This window comes from Budorcas taxicolor, chromosome 4, assembly GCF_023091745.1.
Source record: "Budorcas taxicolor isolate Tak-1 chromosome 4, Takin1.1, whole genome shotgun sequence".
NCBI classification, from domain to species: domain Eukaryota; kingdom Metazoa; phylum Chordata; class Mammalia; order Artiodactyla; family Bovidae; genus Budorcas; species Budorcas taxicolor.
In genome coordinates, this window is record NC_068913.1 from 1746992 (window position 1) to 1765033 (window position 18042).

Below are 18042 nucleotides of genomic sequence, written 5' to 3' on the forward strand. Positions count from 1 at the left end.
GTGTAGGTGGGAAAAGTGATGGAAAATTCCACACTGTGGAAACAGTGTGGAAACATTTTCCTTTCCTATTGGAAGCTTTGATTAACTCAGAGATCTTCACATATTCCAACCAGTGCTCAGATCTTTCCAATAGATTCCTACCTCAGCAGAAAAATGAGGCCATTCCCTTGTGGCTTATCTATTTTATATCTAGTAGTGTGTCTACGTTAATCTCAAACTCCTAATTTATCCCTCCTCCCCACCTTTGCCCTTGGCTTACCGCTTTATTCAATATTCTGTAGTCACCTACCTGCGAAAAGGAACTGAAAAATAATGGATATAATGAACAAATAACTGAATCAACTTGCTGTACAACTGAAACTAACACAAAATTGTAAATCAACCATATTCCAATATAAAGGAAAAATGCCATTTAAAAAATGAGGTTGCTCCCATGGCCTTCAAGGAGCCTCGATAACTTGGCCCTCTACCTGCCTCCAGACCTCAGCTCCTACAACCCTCTCCATGACTCACTGCATTCCTGCTGCTCACGAATCCTGCCATCCTTCATTTTTAGAGGACAAGCTTGTATTCAAATGATAGTAATTGATACTTAAAATGAGAATTATGAGCAAATTGTTTATAAAAATGTTAAGTAAAGCATAAATAGCAGTGGGAAGATTAAATCAAGAATAGTTTTGCTAAAGCTCACCACCTGAGTCCCAAATTATGATTTCATGATAAGTAGATGCATTTGAAGAGTTGAGAAGCTTTAAGAATAAATGATTCAAGGCTGAAATGTTTCCATATTAACTCAAATTGACATGGACAAAAATAAAATTGTACCAACAAATATAACAAAAAGCTCTGGCAAGCTACTGAAGCCAAAGTATGATATATAAAATACAGCCTCTGGGAAACCTGGAAGTGACTACCAAGATAATCCAGGTAAGTGAAGCTTCATTTCAAGATATTCATTTCAGGTTTGAACATTTCATTTATCTGCTTTATCATGATACTGAAATGTGGTAACATAAAGATTAAAATTATTACCTTAATAAAGAGTAAATTACTAGTACCTGTCTATGTTAAAAATTTAGAACTAAATCTCTTAACATTTCATAAACAACACGATGTCCCTACTCAAAGTAAAGCATTTCTTCAGTCTAATTTTTATTTGCTGGATACAAGGTATGCTTTTAGGCTGGCTTAGAGACCATAGATTCATACCTTGTGTATTTTTTATACTCAACTAGATTCAACATTTAGCCAGAATCAAGAATCACTTTGAACTTTCTTTCAGGAAGTCTGAGAATTATTTCTCCTCTGGATACTCACTTCTCCTTCTGCTTTCTCATTTTCGTACCAATACATTCTTTCTTTTAAACGATTACACTCCTTGATCAACTACTTGTTTCTTTCCTCCAGCATCAGACCTTGTTTCTTACGTTCGGCCTGAAGTTTTCTCACGATCTGCTAAAACTGGTCTTGGATGCTGATGACCATCTTCTCTTTACTGTCGGCTCTGTTTCGTGCATTACCCAGTTGCTGTTGGAGCAACACGTTTGCACTCTGGAGTTGAGATAATCTCTTCTCTAAGGATTTATGCTTTCCAAGGTATGTATTCACTTTGCTGTGTTCGTTCTGATACATGTGTTCAATTTCCTGCTTTTGACACTCTCATTGGCTTAGATCTCTCTGGACACGTTCTAACATTAAAGTCTTTTCTCTAAGATCATCTTTCGTGTGATGCAGCTTGATTTTCAGCTTATTGAAGATACTTTCCACTGTAGATAGTTGCTGGGAAAGCTTCTCATTGTTATCTCTTAGATTAGCCACATTGAATTTCATTTTGTCCTGCAAGCATAACCACTTGTCTCTTGCTCTCTGGAAGGCAAGTTCCAGATCTCTTTTTGATGTCTGACCTTGACCATGATCGTGTAAGGCAGCAGCCAGTCTAGAACGGTAGGATTTCACTTCCGTTTCCAGTCTTTGTTTACTTTCTTTTTCGTTCTCCAGCTTAGAGGTTAGCATTGTATTCTCAGCTGTTAGAGCATTAAGCTGGCCTGTATAGTGGGATATAGTCTTTGTTAACATTTCCTCACTCAATTTTACTGCCTTTTGTAGATCATCATTCTTTACTTTGAGAATTTCCATGTTCTCAAAATAGTTATTTTCCTTTTCCCGGTGCTGTTTCAGTGCATCTATCTCCAGTCTCAGCGTGGCAAGTTCATCCTACAGCATGTGGTTTTTGTGCAACAGGTCTTTTGCTTCTTCACAACTATCAGAAACCTAAGTGAAACAAAGGAGATTTTTAGCTAGTACTCAATAAAGTGATATTCCATGATTTCCTCTGAAATGAAAGACTAACTTGTATGCTTATACAATGAAAGGACTGCACCAAGTGTGTCTCCAACAGGGAAAATAAGGTTCAATTCAATCCTCAGACTTTATACAAGCAGAAATTCCCAACGGTTCAAACATTTAATGGAAGACAATGAATCCATGAAAGTAAAAAAGAAATCCCAAGAGACTTTTCAAGAAGCTCAGAACTGGAAAGGCTTCTTTCTGAACTACAACAAACCCAGAAGGCTTAAAATAAAAGATTCATAGATCTGACTACAGTTAAAAATTGCATCTGATGTGGAATATTTATATAATGGAAAACTAGTAAGCCATAAAAAAGAAGGAAATAATGCTATTTGCAGCAACAGGGATGGACCTAGACATTATCACCCTAAGTGATGTAAGTCAGAAAAAGACAAGTATTATATCATACTGATGTAGAATCTAAAGTGAACTTATTCACACAACAGAAAGAGACTCATGGACACAGAAAACAAACTTGTAGTGACCACAGGGGAAAGAGGGGTAGGGGAAGGGATATATTAGGATGTTGGGATTAACATATACACACCAGTAGACATAAAATAACCAAGAGAGATGTACTGTACAACATAAGGAACTACACTTAATATTCTGCAAGAAGAATCTGAAACAGAATATGTGTGTACATGTGAGTGTGTGTGTGAGTGAGTGTGTATGTGTATTAGTCACTCAGTCATGTCCAACTCTTTGTGACCCCATAGACGATAGCCTGCCAGGCTCCTCTGTCCATTGGATTTCCCAGGCAAGAATACTGGAGAGGGTAGCCATTTCCTTCTCCAGGCTGCTGCTGCTAAGTCGCTTCAGTTGTGTCTCTGAAGCGAGACACAACTCTCTCTGCCGTCCCTGGGATTCTCCAGGCAAGAACACTGTAGTGGGTTGTCATTTCCTTCTCCAATGTATGAAAGTGAAAAGTGAAAGTGAAGTAGCTCAGTCATGTCTGACTCTTAGCAACCCTATGGACTGAAGCCTACCAGGCTCCTCTGCCCATGGGATTTTCCAGGCAAGAGTACTGGAGTGGGGTGCCATTGCCTTCTCCACCTTCTCCAGGGGATCTTCCCAACCCAAGGATTTAACCCAGGTCTCCTGCACTGCAGGCAGATTCTTTACAGTCTGAGCCAGCAGGGAAGCCCCATTTATATAATATACACACACATATACATATATATCTGAATCACTGTGCTGTGTACCCAAAACTAACAGAATACTGTTAATCAAGTGTAATTCAATAAACAACACCACCTGCTAGGTTTATAAACACTGCATTTGATACCTCCTATACATCTACTTCACAGTAAGAGCCTTACCTCTGTATAAATAGACTAAATTTTGTACAAAAAGTTTTTCCTTGAGAATATGCTACCTTCTAACATTTTAATAGGCAATTACAAGAATTACACCTATTACCAACTGTACTAGGCAGTTGTTCAAACATTAACTAACTCATTCGCTGTAATGATTCTGGAAAGGAAAAAGTTAAAAATATGAGTAAGCTGCAGCCTTTTTGCCAGGTCTTTGGACTCTACTAGTCTTCTTATGTCAAAACACATGTCTCTAGTACAAACATATCAATACAAAATAAGCTTCCTATTTCATTCATGGTACATACACTCATGGTAAATAAGGTAAAATTTAGAAAGCTCTTAGAAAACTATGAGATTCTTTTCTGCTGCAATAACTTTTATTATCTGTCCATAATGTTTAAAATAGTAAGATGGGAAAAATACAATGAAAAACACTTAATAACTATCACTAAGTATATATTATGGCGTATCTATCACTGATTTCAAAAGTTCCTTGTACTGAAATAAGACACTCACAGAGCAGAGTGCTCATTTTCTCACAAGCAGAAGAATGACATTCAGAATGTGGTCTCTGAACTGCCTATAGTTTCCTCCTTACCATCAGGGGAAGTGATAAACTAACCTAATGATCAATCGAGGAAGTGAAATCATTACCTAAACCCAGAATATCTTTAATTGGTAGCAAGAGTTCTTTTTTTTTTTTTTTCCTCCCCTTGGTTTGGGGGAGGCACTTTTATATGTTGTTCTAAAGAAACAACTTTTTAAAGTGTTAAAAAGTGTTTTTACAACTGATGTTACAGTTTTTACAAAATGAAAAACAGTAAATGGTGTGAAAAGATCGCTGACAGGGTATTGGTTAAAGAAATGACAGTGGAGCCAGGAATGGACTCTGATTTAGACACTGAAGGTGATGACATGCATGGAGTGACTGACACGTTCACTCCAAGGCAGAGGGACTTGGTCGGGTAGCGCAGTCAATGGTGGACCACACACGGTCTTCCTTGCCTAAACCACAATCAGGGTCCCAGCTCCTCCAAGATAGTCACAAAAGATTTGAGATCGATTCCTATGGAAAATATTAAAGGCCTCTCCTTGGATGAGGCCATCGTATGTCACTACCTGACTGCTCTAGACAAATGGATTTGAATTACAAATACTACTTTCCCGAGCTCTTCCCGAGAGCTTTTCGTTGCAGGAGATCTGCTGCTAGGACATCAGGGATGGGACCCAGTCCATGTTTGAGAGGGACATCGGGTGTGGGAGCAAATTCCTCTGCTCTGAGATGCCACTTGAGAACTCTGCAGAAAGAAGGACATCCAACTTCAAGAGTGTCTGGTTTCTACCAACTGCTGGAAAAAAAATTCCTGCACCTCTCAAGGACGCCAGTTAACACCTGTCCTTGAGGACTCTGCTGTGAGGGAGGATGCAGCTGGGGAAGCTGGAGCCAGCTCTGAGCTGTTCATGGGGCAGGTGGACTGGAGGGTGATGGGCACAGAGGGAGGGGGGTCCACGACCCTCAGCCACCTGCCAGATTGAAGGCCAGAGGCAACCTGAGGTAAAATTAGGCATGATGGTCCCTCCCAGCACCCCTTCTCTTCTAGACCTATTCACTCACGAATGGTCTGTCAAGGCTGAAGGATCGGTTACCTGAGGTGAGCTGAGAGCTTAACCTCCAGTTTCACACCATTCTCAACCCTGTGGTTTCTCAGGATCTATTGTGTGAGCTACTGACGTGACCTCTTCCTCCCTCTGCTCGAAAAAGTGCACCCAGCATGTCAGGATCATACAATTCTTATTTCTAGCCTTGTTTCTTTGGGAACTTTGAATTTCTTTTCTTTTGTTTTTAACAATTAACCTAAAAGTTCCTAGAACACTAAACAAAATGACACTAAATAAAGGCATTTTTAAAAAATGGGATATTATAAATAATATTGATAAAATCATGTTAGAAATTTGAAATTTTCACCAAAGATTACTCTACCTGATTCAGATTATTTCTCTCAGGCTTCAGTTTCATTTCTACTGCTTGGAGAGTGAGTTCTAGGTGCTGTTTCACTTCAGCTTCTTTACTACATCTCGGCATTTCTTCTATTCTCTTCTTCTTGCTTTAAGGTGAATCTGCAAAATTTAAACCTCTTCTTAGAAAATCATGAGATTATTCACTGCTGCAATAACTTCCGTTCCCTCTTCACAATGTTTAAAATAGTAAACGTGGGGGGAATGCAATGAAAAACACCTAATAAGGGTCACTGTTTTCAGACAGAGGGTTAAGAAAAAAACTGCATAAAATTTTGTTTCATTTTCTCTTGAGAAAAATGGCTACTTCATAAATCTATGGGTGGGAATGTAAAGTAATAAAAACTTTCCTAAGAATAGTTTAGAAATATAGACCACAGACCTTTTTTAAGTTCTCATACTTTGACCGCATTATACGATATTATTAAAGAAAATGTAGTTCAAATAATTAGAAAGGCAAAAATGATTTATAGAAAGGTGTTCCTTGCAGTATTAAATAGAACACAGAAAAGTTAAAAACAACTGAAAGTCAATTTGGTAAATATTTAATGGAGTTTCCATTATGGCAGACTTTTGTATGGTCATGAAAATGATGATTTGGAAAAATATACATTAAGGTGTTAGAAGCATTCAGTGTTAAGAACCTGCTATAATATTTCCAAGAATTTCACATTCCACAATACAAGTAACACTTTCTCCTCTGTAAAATCCTAGAGGATAAGTTAGTCCTTATAACACGTCTATGTCTCTGCAGTATTAAAACAAACAATAGTTCAAATATTTCTTTAAAAGTGAGGTGTGCAGTACCTCAAGCTGCTGCGCTCACGTTCCCACTCCACTTTCTGATGCTCTAACTGTGATTTCACTTCTTTGGTTTCTGACAGCTCTTTTTGTAGCCCACGAACCTTAATTTTCATTCTGTAAAATTCTCCTCTAATTAGTTCACAGTGGCTTCTTTGAAAATCTACTACTCTTTCATGCGACAGAATTGTATCTTGAATTTTCAACAAGCTAACAGAATTTGCATGATGAAGAAAACAAAGATAGAAACAAACAAACAAAAAATTATGTGAGTAATTTTTGAGTATAAAGGACTGTGCCTTTCACGTTCACTCATCCACGCACTGAACAAGTATTAAGGGTCTATAATGTGGAAGACATTATTATTCTAAGCTCTGCAAATAAAACAGATGCCCCTGGCTCTTGTTTAGCTTGAAATCTAGTAGCAGACAAAGACAAATAAAATAAATATGAACTCAGATAGATATTCTAAGAAAAGAGAGTTCTATGATCACATAACAGAACTTGACATAGGCTGGGTCCAGGAAAGATTTCCCTGGGGAAGAGATGTCACACTGAGAAATGAAGGATGAGCAGGAAGTAGTAAGTAGAGTAGGAGGAACAACCCTGTGGACAGTCTCCAGCTGCCATATGTTTTAACCAAGACAGAGTGAACAGCTACTGATTTACCTTCCTGAGTGGAGTGAGCAAAAACAATGCCGACAAAATACATTAAACAATGATTTTCATGACAAAGGACTTCAGGGAATGAAAGACAATGATCCTGGAAACACTCGAGGTTAGCCTAAGGAATGCCCCAGCTCACTGCCTTGAGAGAATTTCCAGGCCCCAACACGGGGAGAAGGAATGGAAGCTGAGTCAGCCAGACTCCCTGACAGGAGGTAATGAAGCTGATAGTCTGGTGAAACCAAAATGGGCAGAGATCACAGATCAGAACTGTGGAGAGGAGAGAGTGGAACAGAGAGGAAAAGGACCCTGGAGACCTGAGGAGGAGCCCCTCGGGCATTCAGCAGAGGAACGAACAGCACTCATCTGGGAGAAAACACCTGAGACCAGGGAGAAACCATCTGAAAAGACTATTGGAACATGTGGCTGGTGCTCACTCTACCTATTCTCATGAGCCAGGCTGGAAAAACACCTAGGTACCAGCAGAATGAACAGGGTAGTCAGCAAGGTCTTGCCTCCAAGGCAGGAAATAATCAGCCCTAGCCACAAGGCCCCTCTGGATGCACCTAACGAATCATGAGAAGCAAGAGCACAGAAAGATCTCTGGAAAACTCTCAATAAAATATTTGGAAACTAAATCACATGGATCTAAATAACCCTTGGATCAAAGAGGTAATGAAAAGAGAAAGTACAAAGTATTTTAAACTGAAGGAAAATGAAAACGTTAAGACCAGCAGACATTTTAGGGAACTGACAAGCTGATTCTAGAATTCATGTAGAAAGAAGGGTGAAAACTAAAACCAGATGGAACCACATAATTTTGACCTTTAACCAGGCAGCAAAGAGAGGCAACAGTTGGGCTTGAAGCAAGGGGGTAGCACGATGAGACCTGAATGTTTAAAAATAGGCAATAATTACAGTTGCTGTGCAGACCAAGGTTCTGCCAGGTGGAGTGGCAGGGAAAGAAGTCCTGAGGTTATTTCAGTTACTCTAGGAGGAAAATGATGCTGACCTGACCGTGGGTGGAGGCATAGGAAAGAAGAGTCAACAGAAGGTACAGTGAGTGAGAAGATCATAGACCTGTGGCTCAGAGCATACACTCACTTTCATGTCCTTTTAATGCAAAAGAAACTTCTGAGATGCACAGCACTGTAACATATCCCTGGCTCTAGAGCAGTACTGACAAGGTGTGCATATATCACTACTCTATACACAGACAGGCTTTCCATTAACATTTACACTGTGGTCCTACCTTTACACCCCACGTCGAGAGGTTCTACTTGCAACGTGGAATTCGTAAAGCACATCACCATCCTCAGAATCAGTCTCAGACGACTGAGTTAAGTCATCCAGGTCGTTCACGTAATTGATTTATTCTTTGACCTACACGTAAACAATACTGTTTCACAATGTCCTTAAAATATGTATAAATACACCAAGTGTACAGAGGTGATAACTCTCCGTATCAAAACAAAAACAGACATTTCTTAAAAAAAGAGATTTTTATCAAAAGGATAACTTTATCAACAGTGTTTCTAAATGATGTGTTCAAAGTAAACTTCTCTACAACAAAGGAAGATTTTCTTTTTTACCACTATTCCTTTGACAAAGTATTTTCAATAAGGATAATATTTTTGAAAGTTCATTGTTTTTTTTACTATACCTTCTTTTCATACGGTGTTTTCCTTGCAGGCCTAAAAGAACAAATGATTCTTTTCAGGCTAATATTAAATATTCAAAAATACAAACAATACCTAAACTTTTCTTTTTTATATAAACTCTTTGCTTTGGCAAGTAATTGTCTATAAAGGGTGCAGAAATAAATAAAAGCAGCATTAAAGGACACAGAAAATATATCAGTAATATTAATAAAGTATTAAAGTTAGATCCAAGGAAAGGAAAAACATAAAGTTACTTGCGTTGTGTGATAGGAAACAGTATACTAGTGTTTTTTGCACCTGTCCTTTTCCATAAGAACTAACTTTTATGGCAATACGAACTATCTGGGAGGTATTCCTTCAGTCCTTCTAAGAGAGAAATCCATTTGAATAACCAAGATATTAGCTTTTTGAGGACTTCCTATGCATTGGCCATGCATTATTAGAAACACCTGACATGTCCTAAAGGCATTTGAATCCTCACAGCCATTCTAGGAGATAGGTATAGGAGGAAATGGAGCACACAAAGGCTGAGGAACTTGCCCAAGCCCACTCAGCATGTCACCAACAGACCCAGAATTCAAACCCAGGAAGTCTGGCTTCAACATTGCTCTTCCAAAATATGTTGAGAAAGTAATATTGAAATGCTTTTTAAAGTAATATGATAGCAAATGAATCTATGGTATTATTTCAGGTCTAGCTATAGCTATAAGTAATGATTTCTGAATCTTAAAACATATTTCTCAAAAATTAAAAAGACTTCAGAGATAGGCAAGCCTGCAAATTACTGGCAATAAAGTTTTGTTTTCTGTAAAGAAATTCATCAATAGGCCTTCATTCATCCATTCTGCTGTTTCTTCATGCATCTGACATACATGTATTGAGCACACAATATGTGCTAATGACACGCTTAGTAAAGGAAGCACGGGTTTTGTCATTTAGATCTTTATCATGCAAAAGGAATAATATGTGAAAGACTGCTAATAATGTTTTTCTATTGAATATAAACAAAATCTTCCCCTTTTCCTTGGAAGCTATAAACAACTATGAAGTTAATATGATGTGATGCACCTTACAGAGCACCTTACAGAATCATAGTTACTCACCATATTACTATCAACTAGAATCATCAAGGAATGACCATATCCTATTCAGTATAGCCTAAGTGTTTGTAAATTCACAATTACGTAATTTTTGAAAATCTATATATGATAGAATTAACTTAAGCAATCATCTGCATATTCCATTACATAGAAATATTACACTTCAGAACCAATGAACAAGCCCTTACCATAAAACTATACATGAACAGAAGTATTATGTACAATTAGTTTACTGTAATAGTTTAAAGATAATGTCATGCAATCAATAAGCTTCCTAGTATTGGAAATGCAAACAAGACTAAACTAAATAAACACGCCCTCTGCTGGCTCATTTCCAATAGCATGCTGCTGCTACTGCTAAGTCACTTCAGTCGTGTCCGACTCTGTGCGACCCCATAGATGGCAGCCCACCAGGCTCCCCCGTCTCTGGGATTCTCCAGGCAAGAACACTGGAGTGGGTTGCCATTTCCTTCTCCAATGCATGAAAGTGAAAAGTGAAAGTGAAGTCGCTCAGTAGTGTCCGACTCCTAGCGACCCCATGGACTGCAGCCTACCAGGCTCCTCCGTCTATGGGGTTTGCCAGGCAAGAGTACTGGAGTGGGTTGCCATTGCCTTCTCCTTCCAATAGCATCCATACTCTAAAAGCTCCCTTCTTAACATAAAACAAGTAACACCTGTGAACTCCACATTCCTCTTCAGTTACCATCCAGTTCTTCATTTTCTGTCCCAATAACATTCCCTACTGAATGTTTACGTGTATTCATTACAGTCCAGCTTCCAAGGGGTCTGTTTACTGAAATGACTTCTGGCCAAAGGCACTGGTCCTCACCTTAACCTTTCAGCAGTGTTCGTCCACCAGAGTTGAGCAATCTTAGCTTGAGCACTGTATACTGCTGCTCTATTTCCAGAAAAAAGTATTCAGTGTTAATATTTCTTCCCCTACAAACAAGGAATCTGGAGAATGTACCTGTCATCACCCTGATCCACTTCCCTTAAAATGCTGTCATCATTCACATGCAGCAGACCACCAGTCAGTGAATCGGTCTTTTCAAATATTGGTGCAATCACACGTTCTTCCCGTGTCCATTTATCATCGTTCTTTTTCTTTACTTCCTTCCTGTGCACACCAGGATAGCTACTTTTAAAAGTCCACAAAAAAACCAATGTTTTCTAATAATTCAACTGGTAAAGAATAAAAGACAATCAATTCTTATAATATTCCAACTCTTACCCATCTTAAGTCATTGATTAATTTACAAGACAGTTACAGAGTACCAACCATATGCAAGAAAACAAATTCTTCTTTCAAACACGGATATGATTATGATACAATATGATGTATAAAACTTGACATATAAAAGTAATAAGTGAAATAAGGAAGGATTTGCAGAAGAAGTGAAGAGAGGAGGTCATGAGAAACAGAAAAGGGAGAAAATCATTCTACTTGGAGACTCGAATATGAGCACAAACATCAGGCACAGGGCATCTGGGTTGTTTCCGAGAAACCTGGAAGGAAGAGCACAAAATACATGGAAGAAAGTAGAGAGATGCATCTGGAAAGACACTGAGAAGAACCTCAAGGGCTACGCTGAAAACCTGGAGTCCACTGGCTAAACACCTTGACTCTTAGACATGGGAGTCATAAGTAGATTTACATTATATTTTTTATTTTGCTACTAAATATAATAATGGTGAATTTAGGGACTTCCCTGGTGGTCCAGTGCTTAGGAGTCCACCTACCAATAAAGGGGGCAGGTGTTCCATTCCTGGTCAGGGAAGATCCTGCATGCCATGGTGCAACTAAACCGTGCTCCACAGCTACTGAAGCCAGCACCCTAGAGCACATGCTCAGCATCCAGAGAAGCCACCACACTGAGAAGCCCAAGAACTGCGGCAGCAAAGACCCAGCGCAACCAAAAATAAGTCAAAAAGAGAATTCACAGAAAAAAGCCACACTTAATTTAGGTGATATTTTAAATGACATGAGGCACATATACCATGAAAGAAGAAACCAAGGAAATATTTGGCCAGGGGAGAAGAGTTTACTTGTAAACCACCCGCATGATGCGGCGACAGCGGCATCATGGCTGAAAGACCGATGCCTCATCAGTTCTCCCGCCACCAACAGCAATCTCGCCTCCATCCATGGACACACTCACAGTGCTAGGAGAGAAAAACCTGCCAGCCAAGAGTACTCTTTCCAGAAAAGTTGTCTTTCAGAAATGAAAGAGAAATATAAACTGTCCCAGACAAAGCAAACCTGATGGAGTTCATCACCATTAGTCCCGCCTCATGAGAAATGCTGAAAAAGTCCTCAAACTGAAATGAAAGGATGTTCATTAGCGATGAAACAAATGTAAATATACAACACACTGATTAAGGCAAGTATGCAGTCAAATCCAGAATATTCCAATATGTAACATGGTGGTATGTTAACAAAGGAACTCTAGTAAATAAGGCCAAGAGTATTAAAAAATAACTATATCTCTAGTAAAATATAAAATCTGTACATCACAAACATTAGCTCAAGTTAGAAATTATTTTATAGGAAAATAACAAGGGACGTGCTGTTAAATGTTGATATAGGATTACCTATCAGGACCCTCATTCTGATAGCAGGAAACTCCTGGTTGCTATTTCCTCCACGCTTTCTCTGCTGAAACAATCCACTCTCATCAGCAGCATTGCATACATTCTCTGATACTTCCACTTCACTACTTTTGTGTTTCTTTTCTTCTTCAACCTTTAATGGAAGTTTGACACTAAGAATAATTGCTATATACTGATTATAAAGATCTTTATTTTCAATTTTATTATTTGACTCAGTGCTCACCCTGAATTTAAGTGATAAAAATATTTCTGTGTTTATTTTATCACTTACAAGTCACTGAAATGTTCGTAAAATCTGCTCCTTTCTGTTTGAGGAAAAGAACAAAATTCCCAAAATTTCAAAAATGTCTTTCTTAATAAGATGCAATTATTCATATTCAGTCTTCCCCATCTGACTGGCAGAGACAGAGAAATACAAAGAGAAAGACACAAAATCTGTCGTCTTTGGTCTTTACCACCTGGAGTTTCCATTAAACAGCCAGATGCAGAGGATGTGACACCTTCATGCCTCAGAAAGGAAACATTCTTCTCTCTGCACTAAAGCTATGCTTTCCCCTCTGCCTTTTACAATTATTTTTTCACTTCCATCTGGGAGATAGCAAAAAAAGTCACGGTGAACCAAAGTTTACCAAAACACAAGGAGCAGAATGAAACTGAGGAGTTGTTAGTTAGTGTGGAATTCTGGAATATAAGCAATGCTTCCCAATTCCACATTCAATAACCATCAAACCTGACAGCTAGAGGGTATAGAAATAATTACCTAGTATTGCCTCACTATTTACCAAAAACAGCAATAAAATAAAAAAATGTTCAAGGTTTTCTTTAAGGCCCCTAAACTGGCACTCCCTAGCATTTTATGCCACCAAAAGAGATAATACAATTCTGGAATGTCAAATATTTTATATTACCAAATGAATTCATCAGATTAATCAGGTAAGTTAAAAGCGTGACTTTGGCACAGTAACTCAATGCCTTAGTTGGGGGTAGGGCTCATCTCCTTTTTTTTTTTTTTTTAACAGGAGAATACATAAGAGTTTTTTCTTTCTTTCTTTCATTCTTTCTTTCTTTTCTTTTTTGTCTTTTTGTCTGTTCAAACTCAGTCAGAGCACCTCTTACACAAAAGAGCAAACAAACAATTTAAAAAACCTTATTACTGAAAAAAAAAAATCTCATAGCATCTCAGAACTCAGTCTTCTCCTTTGTACAGAAACCCTTAATTTTTTTTTCTTTTTTGCTCGGGGTTTATACTACCTATGGTCTTCCCTGGTGGCTCAAATATTAAAGAATCCACCTTCAATGCAGGAGACCTGGATTCAATCCCTGGATTAGGAAGATCCTCTGCAGAAGGGAACAGCTAGCCACTCTGGTCTTCTTTCTGGCCTAGGGAATTCCATGGACAGAGGAGCCTGGCAGGCTACAGTCCAAGGGTTTGCAAAGAGTTGGACATGACTAAGCAACTTTCACACACACACACATACACACTATCTATGTAACAAAATCACACATGTCAAAACTTTCTACATTTTAGTAAACAACATAATGGAAAGGTCTGTCTCAAAAGAAACATCTGAGAGTACTGATTAAAGCATATGTGGGAGCACATGTATTTGTTATTTAAAAGATCCTGAAGCGGCCAGAAATCTATGCGCCCAGCGATTGCGGAAAGCAGAGAAGATCACACATATTCAACCACAATGAAGAGATTAGAGGGAACACATGTTCATGTCTCATCTCTCAGTCATTCTTCCCATTCTATGGAAATATAACTTATATTTAACCCAACAGAGTTAAAGGGGGGAAAAAAAGACACAAAACCCTAGCTGATTATTTTTCTTAAGCAATTTCCTTGGTGCTTATTCTGGCTCAGAAGACCACATAGCACATAGCTAACTGAGTTTCCCAGTCCATATGAAGACTGATGGAGAAGAATTAGATATTAGAATTGATTGAAGGACAAAAGCCATGAAAATAGTTTCCTGAATTCCTGTTATTGAGATAATAATTGATTTCTACACAATTACTTCTTTGGATGACCCCGCTTTTTTCATAAATGGAAAATCAAAATGGACCACATCATCAAGAAAGAGAAAAACCAAAGCAAGAGAAAATGAGAAACTCTTTTGGAAGTTAAATTTTCTCTTTTTCCAGAGCCAGCAACTCTACTTGAAACATGTCTATTTCATTCTTAAACCTCTGCATATCCTTCTCTAATTCTTCATTTACATGCACTTCAGATGTGCTATGACTATTAGGTGGAGAAGAATTCCCATTTTCTAATTCAGGTTCCATGCTTTTATTGTCACTAGCACTGCAATTATCTGCATGCAGTGGCTTCTGGAACCAGTCCTGTATTGCTTTATTTTTTAGATCAGTATTTAACAACAGCAAGGGGAACGTGAATTTTTATTTGAATTCGATGTTTCATCTTACCAGAGTAGACAAGCCACAGACTAGAGTGACATGCCTGTCCCATGTCTAATATCCGATTAGTGGGATCTTGCTTCATTTTTGTGACATCTGCATATCAATCTCTTGGTCTTTCACTTCGAATATAACTACCGGCTCCCCTACTTTTTTATTTTCTGTATCATTACAAAAACTCTCCTCAATTTTCATAAGCACATGTACAATGTCTAGCTGATAATTTTAAAAGTCTACTTTATTTTCAGGGACACAAAGCTTTGAAGATGACCCACAAGTCTATCCAAGGGACCTAGACTTTACAGACCACAAAAAAACATTTTTGAGACTGGGTTCTTTTTGTTCAGGAAATGCTTGGAATACTAGAGAGACAGATACTCCAAATGCATCTTTTTCCTCATAATCAGGTATATTATTTGTGATATTAGGAGATATTTCCTTTTGGTTTGCCCCTTCTTTAGGGTTATCACGTAGTGGATCTTCCTCAGGAGAAATGGTAATTTGGTAGTCCTCACAAAATTTCACTGAACTTCCACTTTAACTCATTCGTGATGGGTTCTAACTTATCTTTCCATTCTAATTGGCCTTGTTTGATACACATTTTCTCATACAGTACTACACCAGATATTGAAATTTACAGTTTTACATACCTGTGCATGGTTATTCTCATCTTCATCAAGTTTTTCTTGTTCTTCCTCTGTTATCATTTCCAAGTCTAGTTCTCTTGACAGATCTGCATATTTAGTTAAAATTACTTTGAATGTTTAGATAAAAGACATAATCCTCACTTAAAACATAGATCTAAAACATTGTGTGAAATGACATTAAATCAATCTTAATCTTCAGCTGAATATTTACTTCTTTAAGAACTACTTCCAATGACCTAAAAACTTCAACAAACCATTTGGGAAATACCAGATGTCACCAGGTTACAGGCACACAAACAGCTCAAAGATTCAGTCATTGCTGCTGCTGCTAAGTCGCTTCAGTCATGTCCGACTCTGTGCGACCCCATAGACGGCAGCCCACCAGGCTCCCCTGTCCCTGGGATTCTCCAGGCAAGAACACTGGAGTGAGTTGCCATTTCCTTCTCCAATGCATGAAAGTGAAAGTGAAGTCACTCAGTCGTGTCCGACTCCTAGCGATCCCATGGACTGCAGCCTACCAGGCTCCTCCATCCATGGGATTTTCCAGGCAAGAGTACTGGAGTGGGGCGCCATTGCCTTCTCAATCCAAACAGCAGTGAACAAAACAATCAGAAACAAAACAAAATACAGGACAGACATATAAAGTCACCATACATTCTCTTCTCTACTTCAAAACAGGACCTTTTTAACAACATGCCAAGCATCAACTGCAACATTATTCAGGGTTTACAAAATTCCTCTTGCTTTTTAGCTTTAATCAGTTCCTTCATCTGAAATGCTTCCCTCTACTCTTCTGACAAATTACTTTTCATCTTTTAAGGCTCAACCTGCTTTGTGAAGTTGTCTTTGATTACTGCCATCTTTCCTCTGATAAAGAGGTATGTCTTTCCTTGTGGCTACCTTAGGCCTTTAAAGATTTTTCTAGTGTATCTTTCTAAATTTTCCTAGTGATAGATATAGACCTGAACTGTAAATTATTCCTTTACATGCCTATCTTCTTGGTTCCTAGAATGCAGAGGACAAGCTCTTAAAAGTCATCTCGGTATATATAGAATTTTTTTTTTTTGAAGGATAAGTGCTTTACAGAATTTTGTTGTTTTCTGTCAAACCTCAACATGAATCTGCCATAGGTACACATATATTGCCCCTTTTGAACCTCCTTCTCATCTCCCTCCCCATCCCACCCCTCTAGGTTGATACAGAGCCCGTGTTTTATTCAATAATTATTTCTTGGGTTTCTGCTCAGTACTAGACATTGGAGTTTAACAAAAAATGTAGAAAAAGGTGTAAGGGATGGCTTTTCTAGAGATAATGCCTGAGGGAAGACTTACACAGTTCAAGGGAACAGAGGCAGGAGAGGGAGAGCATTTCAGGCTGTAGCAATATGGGGAGAGAAGCACACATACCACAGGGTAGATATTTGTCCAAAGTGAAGGGATGGGACTGACAAAGGTCATGGCATCCAGTCCCATCACTTCGTGGCAAAGAGATGGCGAAACAATGAGAACAGAAACAGACTTTATTTTCTTGGGCTCCAAAATCAATGCAGATGGTGAAAGCAGTCATGAAATTAAAGGACACCTGCTCCTTGGAAGAAAAGATATGACAAACTTAGCGTATTAAAAAGCAGAAACGTTACTTTGCTGACAAAGGTCCATCTAGTCAAAACAAAGGCTTTTCCAGTAGTCATGTATGGATATGAGAGTTGGATCAAAAAGAAGATTGAGCACCCAAGAACTGATGCTTTTCAACGGTGGTGTTCGAAAAGACTCATGACAGTCCCTTGGACTGCAAGGAGATCCAACCAGTCAATCCTAAACAAAATCAGTTCTGAACATTCATTGGAAAAACTGATGCTGGCACTGAAGTTCCAGTACTTTGGCCACCGGATTTGAAGAGCTGACTCATTAGAAAAGACTCTGATGCTGGGAAAGGTTGAAGTCGGGAGCAGAAGGGAATGACAGAGGATGAGATGTTTGGATGGCATCACCAACTCCATGAACGTTAATTGAGCAAGTGCTGGGAGATGGTGAAGGACAGGGAAGCCTGGTGTGCTGTGGTCCCTGGGGCCACGTATAATCAGACACCACTGAGCGACTGAACAACAACAGGGACAAGTGACGAGGGTGCCAGCAGTAGTTCAGAATTCTAGAGCAAAGGACTGAAAAGGCTAGAGATAAAGGGTCAGGCAGAAGGCAGATTATGAGAGCATCAATGGCGCCTTAAGAGGTCTAGACATTAATGTGACTCAGAGTGCCTCATGGTCACGTGTGCTTTTGAGACTGGTGAATCTAAACACCACGGGAGGGAGGAATCTGAAGGGCATACGAATAACCGGAGAAAGGCGAATCTGAAGGCATTAATACTGGGAATAACAAGGTGATGCAGGCCTGAACTGAGGGAGTGTTTACAGAAATATTTAGGGTATAAAACTTTTAGGGTACAGTATAGA

General features: G+C 38.7%; 1 pseudogene; it reads right to left on the reverse strand.

The window, feature by feature from the left end:
* The window catches only part of LOC128046471 (ankyrin repeat domain-containing protein 26-like), a 73711-nt pseudogene that overhangs the window by 7601 nt on the left and 48068 nt on the right, over window positions 1–18042 (reverse strand).